The following is an 11125-nucleotide window of genomic DNA, read 5'->3' on the forward strand; positions in this document are numbered from 1 at the left end:
ATCTCATCTTAAGGAACTAATTCAGCAGAAACAACACTGTTCTATGCATCAAGAAGTTTATTTGGAATTACAGTCAATAATGCAATATTTAATGTTATCTAGCTATTCACAACAGGGGAATAATTATCCCTGTATGGCAGTAAAGCATGATAGATTATTTTTCATTAATAAAAATTGATATATATATGAAGATGATCTAAATACACAGAATCTATCATCCTCAATGCTACTATTCTTTTAAAAACAAAATCTGTCCATATTGCTGCTCTACTTAAAATTATTCAATGGCCAAAAATTCAAGAGGTGGCTTGCTGAGTTCATGTTTATGTAATATGAGAAACTGCCAAGCCATTTCCCAAAGCGGATGTACATTTTGGGTTTCCCATCAGCAGTGTCTGAGAGTTCCAGTTTCTCCACATCCTTGCCAGTATTTATCATGGTCAGTCTCTTTAATTTTAGGAATGCCAATAGGTGTTTACTGGTATTTTATCGTGGTTTTAATTCACATTTCTTGATGACCAATGATGCTAAACGACTTTTCATGTTTAGCTTCATAGTTATTTACCCAAGAGAAATAAAAACACATGTTGACAGAAAGACATATGTACATGAATGATCATAACAACTTTATTATAGTCCCAAGCTGGAAACCCAAATACACATTAACAGATAAATGAATATACAAAGTGTTGTATATTCATACAATGGAATACTACTCAGCAATAAAAAGGAATAACGTTCTGATCCACCCAACAAGGGATGAATCTCAACGACATTCTGTGGTTACCTGGTGCTGGGATTGAAGGGGGTTGTTGACCGAAAAGAGGCACAAGGAAATTTTGGGAGCGACGGAAATGTTCTATATCTTAATTGGGGCAGTGGTTACACAGGTATGTCTGCCCAAACTCATCAAACCGCACACTTAAAATGGGTGCATTTTATTGTATTTAAAATACCTCAATAAAGATTTATAAAGAAAAAAATATTCCATTGCTCCTCACTATGTCAGAATAAAGGAAAAAATACTACTATTACACACAAGGTCCTTGATGATGAGCCCTCTCTATCCTACCAACTTGGTTTCCTGCTAGAATTCCAGGCGTCTTGCTCCAGCACTGAAATACCTACTGCTTCTCAGCCACCATATTTTTTTCATGTCTCTGTAGCTTTCTAAGTGCTGCCCCCACTTCCTCACCCCCTGCCTCCTTGTAAGTTGACTCGTTCCGACTCATCTTGCAAGATCAACTCAAGCCTGCTTGAACTTCTCTCCAAGGCTGGGTGCCGTACCCCTCTGATACCCTCTCACAGCATCCTGTATAGACCTCTAGTCTGCTGCTCTCACTGCGGTATCCTAGCTAACATTTTTCTGTCTTCCTTACTGAGCTCCAAGCATCTTAAATCTGGGCTCTGTCTTATTACATTCTGAAGCCCTAGCACAGAGCTTGCCACAAGTGGCTGGTGAATGTTGAATGGCTGAATGGATGAACAAGTGCCCTGGCTACCATCAGAAGGACCCAGTAAGGATAGAGTAAAATAAGAGGTGAATCCTTGCACTCTATTATTTGGGCATTTGGCTTGACCCCATAATCGAGTTGTGCAGCTAAGTCTATACCCCCTGAGAACCTCCACCAGGGTATAGCCAGTAAAGAGAAATTTGCCAGTTGCTATCTTGGGATCAGGGTGACAGACGTTCCAAGATGAGAAAAGCTCCCGAGCTCCTTGAGAGGTAATCAAAAGAAGCTTGACTCTAGGAACTCATGGAGCGGACAGGTGGTGGCTGCATTCCCTCCATGGGGTAGCACCCCTCAGACCACAGCTATTCATTTCTATAACATTTTCCACTATTCCACACAACATTTGTTCACTGATATATGTAACCTAATTATATTTGCACTTCTAAGAACATCTGTTTTAGTTTAATGTACACTCTTTCATTCCTGAACATTCTGAGCAATAAGCGTCACCAAGACGGCCAAGCAGACACAAGGCAGCATTGGCCTCATTGAGAGAGACCCCCTTGGCCATTTCCTTGATGACGTAGTGTTGGTGCAGGCTGCTTTGCATGACTGGGATCCATTTTCTTCACCTTCACTGGAGCTCTAACAAGAAACAGCGGGAATTCCGCCAAACCCTCCCCCCTCTCATCACCTTGCTGCTTCACCAACATCCCCTCAGCACCCAGTTCCATTCTGTCAACCCTGCTTCCAGCTTAATGAAGAGTGACAACCAACCTAGGTGTCATTTTCTTGAATGAAGGGAACGGAGGCCTTTTATACCCTACCATCATTCCTTGACCTCCTACTTTTGTTTCACGAGTGCTTTTCCTTCTGTTTTGGCCAGAATTCATCAGAGAGCCATCCGGCCTCTCCTGCACAGCAGTCACTCATGGTCTTTTTTACTGCCTGACACTGAGGTTAATGCGGCAAGGTAAAGGTCAGTGAGGTCTCTCCACCAAGTCCGTGCTCAAAGGCAAGGAGGTGAACCTCTGGGACGGAGAGTCCGGGAAGGCCAGTGAGAGGGGAGAACTGTCAAATGCAGAGTTGGGTCCCCCTATCCTTTTTTCAAGTCACAAGGAAAGATTCCTTTGTTCATTTATTTATTCATTCTTTCAAGCTGGCTAGATGTCGCAGAAGTGGCCTCGTCTCCAGTGTGGGCCCAGAGCTCTGGCTCTGTCAGGGACTCCAAAGCTCCCCAACACTGCCCCGAGCTTGCCCTGGAGAGGAATGTTTTGTGGACATCCGAATCCACCGAGAGCTTAAAAATGGTGCTTTTGGGAGAGGGCCAAGCGACGGAATGACCATTATCAGCAATCTCTTCTCTGAAAACATCTGAGCCATGGGAACAAACAACCTAAGTCTCTCATACCACAAGAGAAGGAAAGCGGGGATTGGAATGTTTGTTCATATTTTCCTAAAATATCCAGTGAACCATGACCTAAACTTTACACCTGAGGCAAACTGGGAATTGCTATTTTAACAAAGCACAGCTTAGAAAACAACCCGCACACGTTTTGTGTCTTGGGCCAGCCCCAGAGAGATTTCTGGCAGTGTTTTATGGGTGACTAATACTCAAGTTAAAATCAACACAGGTTTTCCAAACACAGTGTCTCTGAGGGCAAAGGGTGGACTTTTCACCTGTCTGCCACGGCTCTGCTTTGCCACATGGGATCTGGGAATAAGTTTTTTTTCTGGGCATACAACAGAGCTTTGAAGCTGCTTGCGAGTATTATGGTCTGATCTAGGCTCTCTCCACTTGGTCTGTTGGTGTATCTCTCATAGAGGAGGACCAGAGAGAGCATGTGCAACATGAGACAGGAAGTGCACTCGTTTATTCCACAAACACCTGTGGATCTCCTCCCTCCCCGTGGGGCCACTGGGGAATACCAAGATGACTAAGCCACAGTTGAATGAGGGCAGATAGGAAAACAAATAATTAATGCAGCCAAGCACTGAATAAGGTTTGTACCAAGGGCCGTGGGGACACAAAGAGAGAATTAATTCTGTCAGAGGGAGTCAAGGAAGGTTGTGGAGAAGGTCACCTCTGAGCTGTCCGGTAACTGATGTGTTGGAATGTTCAGGTGAGAAAGGAGAAGGCAGGCATGAAAGCCCCGTGACGAGGGCAGTGTGTCTGAGGAACAGGGTAGGTGAGAGTAAGCGGAAAGGGCATGGGGCTGATACACGGGTTGGGATCAGGTGTGTAGGCATGGATGCCACACTACAGGATCCAGACTGAATTCTTTGGGTGACAAGGAAGATTTTCAGCATGAGTATGGTTTATCAGATTTTGCAAAGATATCTCAGTCAGCTAGTAAAGGGGCACATGGAGCAGGAAGGTCAGAGGCTCGTACCATAGACCAACTAAGAGAAAATAAAAGCTAAAATAAGTTCATTGTCATGGAAATGGAAAGAGGAGCCAGGCATGTGGCCCTGGAAAAAATGGAGTCAATGGCATTTTGTGGCTAATGAGATTTGGAGGGTGAGGCAGGAAGGGGGGTCCAGGGGTATTCTGAGGTTTCCAACTTGGCCAACTGAGTCCATGATGATGGTGGTAACTGACCTAGGAAACTGAACACAAGAGGTGGAGAAATTAGTCCCTGCTCGTCCAAATGTTTAGTGTATAATAGTAAGATATGGAACGGCCTACGTAAAGGTGGTTGCTTTCGTAGAGACACAATTTTTAAATCAACACTTTCCTTTTAATTAACACTTTCCTTGTATTGTGGGTTGGTGTTAGACACGCGTTCTTCAGGGAGACAAGTGAATAGAGTGCTGATGTCAGGCCTCTCCCTGTTCTAGGCAGTGCTCCCCGGGGTAACAGGCTGTGAAGAGCAAGAGCCAGGCATTCACTGTCTTCCTCACCATTGCTGTGTTTGTTGAGTGCCTAGGGCACGGAGGGCACTGGGGAGAGTGCTGAGCTGAGAGGCCAGGCCCTGGGGGGACTGCTTGGGATGCCCAGGAGCAACTGGGGTGCAATTAGGTGCAGTATTTGCACCAGAGCAGATGGCAAGGGCAGGAATGGGGGAGAAGCACTGCAGGAGTGGCCGTGGGACCTCAGAAATACGTCCCTTCCTTCTCCCTCCAGTCAGAGCAGCTCCAGAAAATGGCGGCTCTGAGCCAGGAGGCTGATTGTCACTCTGTGTGATTAGCCGCCCTGGTTGACCATGTGCTGGGCACAGCCTGGGCTACAGGTAAAGAGCAGTCGCTGTCACATAGGAAGCTTCAGTCTGAGGATGGGGAATGCAAATATCTACGTCGAATGAGGGGAACACAGAGATTAGGAGAGGCTAAGGAAATGTCCGTCAGAGTCCTCCTGAAAAGAGAGGCTTCCTGAAAGCTGTGAGCTGCTTCCTGCGTGAGGAGCAGGGGTGAAGGTGCTAGGCTGGTGCAGACCTGAGAGAGATGCTCCACCCTCCTGGCGGAAGGTGAGGCTGGCATGGTGCGGGGCAGGGAGGTCCCCGAGGGCCTGGGGCAGGAAGTGGAGTCGGCACTGGGGAGCCATTCAAGGTTTTTGAACAGAGGTTCGACTTTTGGGAATGATCATTTCAGCAGTCGTGTCTGAGATACGCAGGCTGGGGAGAAATGAGAGATGAGATAGGTTAGGAGACCACTGGAATACGAAGTAGGAATCTGACTTTTATTAAGGCAAGTACTGAGCTAAAACATGTTTACCTAATTGTATAGGATCAGGATTATCGCTCCCACTCTACGGTTTGGTGAAAGTGAAGCTCAGAGAGTTAAGAAACAGGCCTTTGTAGGTGGCAAAGCTGATTCGCAGCCAAGTCTGTTGGACTTCCAAGCCCAACTTCGGTCCTGTGTTGGAGGCAGGACCTGGCAAGAATGGAAAGGACAGTGATTTTCAGCCCTGGCTGAGCATTAGATTCACCTGGGGAGCTTTTTGAAATCATGATGCCCAGGCTGCACCCCAGACCAATTAAATCAGGTCCTCCAAGAGTGGAACCCAGACATCAGTATTTATTTAAAGCTCCCAGGTGATTCCTGTGTGCCCCTGACTTTAAGAACCCCTGCTGCACTCTTGCTGCAAAGGGAATAATTGATCAGAGTTGCTAGCCAATGTAAAGGCTGGAAGAGGAGGAGGAAAGAAGGTGACTTTGAGATTTTTTACTTGGATAAAGTCTGAAAGAGATGCTAGTGGGGAAACAAGGAATTTATGTTTATAGTCCTTTACTTTTTACCCTTATAGCGTGATGTCCAGTGGAAATGCCCAACCGATGCTTGCCTTCAGGGGCTTCAGAGGTGAGACCGTATCAAGCTCAGCACCTCAGCAAGGTGGTGTGTGGGGCCGGCTCACACCAGCCTGGGAGAGCCAACTGCGACATTTTCCGACATTGTGCAAGCAGTTACTAATGCGGCCATCATTAAAAATCAAATCATAAAAAGTTACAATTAGATAATCTTAAAAACAAACATAATAGCTTCTCAAAACTCATCCTTTTCTAATGACTTTACCACACTTTACTTTTTTTTCTTTTAATCTGTGCTCTTGAGGTTATTGACATTTATTTAAATACATCTGTATGGTGAGAAAATTCTATAACGGTGTCTTATGTGCATCTCTCCCCAACTCCACATCAGCTGTGTGGATAGCTTGAAATTGGCCATGATGAGGAGTATTTACATCGTGAAAATTGGCAAAAACTATAAATTAGGACTGCCCCCCTTCCCCAAAGAGCCAGTTGTTAAACATTTCCCGGCACACCACGACCTGAAACTATATGATGGTCTATTTAGAAAGGCCTCTGTGGAAGCGTGCTCCAGGAGCCCCATGAAGGCGAAACAAAGAGAATAAGGTAGAAACTAAGACCCCACAGATGAGGGGGAGAAATCAAAGCCAGAAACACTTTCTAATGCTGACTGATATTTCCCCACACACAAGCTCTTTGCACTACTCAGGTCCTTTGAGATTGCTGCTATTCCAAATAAACCTGTTTCATTTAGCTCCATGAATAAGAAACTTCTGGTCAGAGAAGATATATTTTATATGCACACATAAAAATACCCTGTTTATATAGCACTTTCCTTTTAAGGAGCTCACAGCAATTACACATGTTCTCATTACTCCTATGAACGCCCTGGGGAAGTGGCTAGGTGGTGGAGGAAATAGGAAGGAATGAAAAAACTGTTAAATTAGAAATCAGGGCATTACCTAGCCTGAGTACTATAAACAATCTTTCTTCTCCCGGTGCAGGAAACCCTGACTTCAGATCTTTAAAGCATCCTGCTTAAGAAGGTTCTAGAATTGGACTCGTATCCCTGGCATTTCCCCACGGGCATGGCTATGGAGACCTCCCACTCTCTCCCTTCTCTCTTCCTCGTTCTTCTGCTATTTTGGCCCTACCTCCTAACTTGGGCCAGACCGGAGTTTAGAGTCCAAGCCTGGCAGCCCCAGGACCCCAGGCAGTTCACCAGGGCCAGCCACAGGAAGGGCGATGGGCTCCGGGCAGGAGCAGCGATGGGCACTGTATCAGGAGACCTTCCCGCGTGACTCGCTGTCTCTGTGATGCCTGTTCCTGGGCTCGATGCCAGTGACACGGCTGTCCCCTCTGCACCAGCTGCTCTGTCCCACCGGGGATCCTCACGGCTCCTCTGCCTTTCCTCCGCACGTCCCTGTGAGGCGCTGGATGATTCCCAATCGGTCCTTTGGAACCCAGGTCAGGGTAACTCTAGTGCCAGCATCTTGCTCTGCCACAGAGCAACGCTGACGAGGTTGCTGCTGATGAAAACTGGAGGAAAGAATGAATCGAAATGCATGGGTGTCCAACACAGAGACAAACCGAGAAAGGCAAACCAACGGAAATGGAAACAGAGACAGAGAACGGAGAGGGGCAGAGAGTTATAGAGAATTCCTCAACGGAGATACTATTTTCTTATGAGTAGCTCTGTTTTGACTAAGAATTTCACTATTTGTAACTGGTAGATCTTTCTGATGGGTAATCTTGGGCTCCGCCCAAGCCGGACCCACATGTGGCAGTGTCCCCTTCACAACTCCTCTGGAGGCAACCCTGAAGGAGGAGGTATGGGCCAAGAGCACTGCTTTTGGGATCATGGGTCTTTGGCCAAGTATCACTGGCTGTTCAGATTGTGGACACCCAGTCAAGTCCGAAGGAGACACCCAAGATTCCCAACAAAGACTTCCTAATGGCCACAAAAATGGCAGCCAGTCTCCCGCTGGTGCACTCCCGGCCTCTCCTTCGCACCAAGTTGTGAGGTGCTGAGGAGTTCCCTGAGACCTGAGGGCCCTCAGCCCCAGCTGCAGTGGCCTCGGAAGCAGCCAGTGGTCCACACCAGCCACACAACACCAACAAGTCAGTGAAGTGGAAGCAGCACTAGCTCGGGGGGCAGGGGACACGCTTTCATCCGCCTAGCTCCTCAAGGCTTCCGGGGAGCTCAGGCCGCTCATCTGTGAGACGCCAGGGTGAAAGTGGTCATTCATTCCACAGTCATGTTCCGAGCACCTCCTGGGTGTCAAGGCCTGTGTTGGGCTATAGAAACAAAAAGCCAGACTGCCCACATGGACCCAGGAGACACCAAGGAGCCTTTGGGCCATGGTCTCTGAGGGCCCTTCCATCAAATGTTCTCTAAATAATTTCACAGTGGCCAAAGGGCTTCCCCGAAGTCTCCTGAACTGATGAGTTCAGCCCCTCCTGAGTGAGAAGAATCATGTTTTGTTTGTTTGTTTACGTTTGGGTTCCCAAACTGAGCTACTTCACACTTGCAGTGTGGGTGTCTGAGATGTTAATCAAGCCTCACCACAGCCCCTAGAGAGGTAGGTGCCACACCATCTGCTTCAATCAGAAACCTGCTTTAGGCTCCTATCTGCTCAGGGCACCAGATGCACTACGTCAAAGAGGCACAGCCCAGCTGTCCAGAAGCTTCTAGAAACCCTGGAGCTCACCCACATAAAGAACAAACAAACAACTGAACAAACTCCACTAAAATGGTGCTGTCAGACCAACAAAGGGAATGCAAACGAAGAGCCAGCGAAGAAGGAAGTTGGGGGAGGGGGGCAGCCGGAGAGGGATCGATGAGTTTGCACAGGCCAGACAACGGGGTTGGGGGTGCGGGGTCACTCCTTCTGTCTCACTGGTCCAGGGTTGCCAGGGTCTTTTGAATGGTGGACAAAAGAGGATAGAGAGAAATGGGGTGGGGACCTAGGATAAGGCCCCGCGGTGACACTGTGTCCCAAAGGCTTGGGGACATGGGTGCAAAGTCACAAAGCCAGGGCAAAACCTCTCCAGCACTTCACTCTGGCTCCTTCCACAATCCCTCGCCGCTCCCCCCTCCACCACTCCCTTCCCCCCTGAATATCTTACACAAGAGCCTCCTATTGTGTTAATATCGGGGGGAAAGTGACTAAGGCTGGGGTATGACTAAGGAAAATAAAACTAGGAAGGGAGTCTCAAAAGCTTGCCCCCCCCCCCAAGGTTACTTGGCTCATTCCCTGATTCCGTCAGTTCACAGACTCTGACATAAAAGGCAGGAAGTTACATACACTAAACAAAGCTCCTTAGATGTCAGGAAATTAACCTGGGAAATCAGAGCCAAGAGAGATTAAAGGCGCTGCACTTGGAGTTCAAAAACCACGATGGCGTTCGATCAAAAGCTGTTTGCTGGGCACCCCAGGCTCAGCCCTCCCAACTGCACATGCCGGAAAACCTGGCCACAGGGCCTGCACGCCTGTGTGCTGGGCATTTTCTAGGCCCCGTGACTTAATCCTCACTCAGATCTACGGCTTGTGACTCTTCTTGCTGTAGGAGTTTGGATGCCTGCCCTTGGCGCTCAGTCCCAGAAGAGCGGCTGGCCTGCCTGGCTTCCCCGGGAGGGAAGATCACACACCTCACCTCAGAGGGGGTCCAGCATGCGGTCCCCTGAGGAAACAAAGAAAGTCCTTAAAAGGAGAGGGATGGGAGGTAAACTGGGGAACCTGACCCTCCCAGCTAAGAAAACAAAGGCCTCGTGGAGGGTGGAAAGGTCAGACCAGAACAAACCACAGAATTGTGAGAACCATTACTATGTCCACAGCAATAATAATATCCTTTTGAGTCTCATCGGCTTCATAATCTTTACAATTAAGGGGTTGGACTAGGTGTTACCATACCTTCTAGTTACCATATTCTGAAATTCTTAAACAGCTTTAACATTTTACATCACAGTGAAGTCGTCAAGGGATTTGCACACCATTTCATTTGTACCTCCAGCACCGGGCATTAACCTCTTGTACAGAGGAGCAAACTGAGGCCCCATAAGGCCCAGGGGCTTGCCTGACGTCACCTAGCTGACAGAGAGCAGAGCCGGTAACAAACCCTCATTCTGGTGGCTCCTGGTCCATTGCCCTAGAAGGGCCTTGATGGAAAATGACACTGTCCCCAAAATGACTGAAAGTATGTTTGTAATCACAAGCTCAGTGAGGGTATGAGAGGAGTCCTTTTTTATTTTTGTTTTTTTTTTATTGGAGTGTAGTTGACACACCATATTCAATTCGTTTAGGGTGTGCAACTGAGTGATTCAGCAAGTGCATAAATTATGAAATGTTCACCATGATTAGTGTGGTTACCCTCTGTCACCACACGATGATGTTAATATGTTATTGACTATATTCTCTATGGAGGGGGGAGCCATTTAGTGTGCCATGCTTCTGGGACATGGAACACTCAGAAACGTCCCACCCCATGATGGCCTCATCATAGTGTAAAAACCTCCTTTTGAGTCTACCGAGTTAGATTAGTCGGATTAGCTGGAAAGGAAACTCTAAGAGAAGTGTAATTTGTTTGTTCCTCACTCATGACAACTTCAAGAACCGGCCCTGTCCCCCCTCTGAATGGGGTGACCCCACACCACCCTCGTCCAGAGCTGGCTGGACCAGGGAGAATAAGTCAGAGCTGCTCTCCCACAGGACTGGCATGGACACCTAGAAAGGGCTCTTAAAGCATCTGTGAATCTGAAGCTATTCAATCACTGTATTAATCAGCATTCTCCAGAGAAGCAGAAACAATTGGATGTATGTAGATCTAGAAAGAGATTTATTATAAGGAATTGGCTCATGCAATTATGGGTGCCAGCAAGTCCCAGGATCTGCAGGGTGAGTCAGCAAGCTGGAGCCCCAGGAGTGCTGATGGTTTAGGCCCAGGCCACAGGCTGGCAGGCTCAAGACCCAGGAAGAGCCAGTGTCCCAGGTTGAAGGCTATCAGGAACGAGGAATTCTGTTACTTAGGGGAGGGTCAGGGTTTTTTGGTCTATGCAGCCTTCACCTGATGGGATGAGGCCCACCCACATTGAGGAACACAATTTGCTTTACTGAGTCTAATTAAGATTAAATCTTTTTTTTTTTTAAAGATTTTATTTATTTATTCATGAGAGACAGAGAGAAACAGAAGGAGAAGCAGGCTCCCAAGGAGTGGGAAGCCCGATGCGGGACTCGATCCCAGGACCCTGGGATCATGACCTGAGCCGAAGGCAGACGCTTAACCATCTGAGCCACCCAGGCGCCCTAATTAAGATTAAATCTTAATCTCGTCCAAAAACACCTTCACAGAATAATGTCTGACCAAATATCATAGTACTCCATGGCCCAGTCAAGTTGACACATAAAGTCAACCATCACAATCACA

This window comes from Mirounga angustirostris, unplaced genomic scaffold, assembly GCF_029215605.1.
Source record: "Mirounga angustirostris isolate CCGP_5_RB_7025 unplaced genomic scaffold, mMirAng1.0.hap1 SCAF_3, whole genome shotgun sequence".
NCBI classification, from domain to species: Eukaryota; Metazoa; Chordata; class Mammalia; order Carnivora; family Phocidae; genus Mirounga; species Mirounga angustirostris.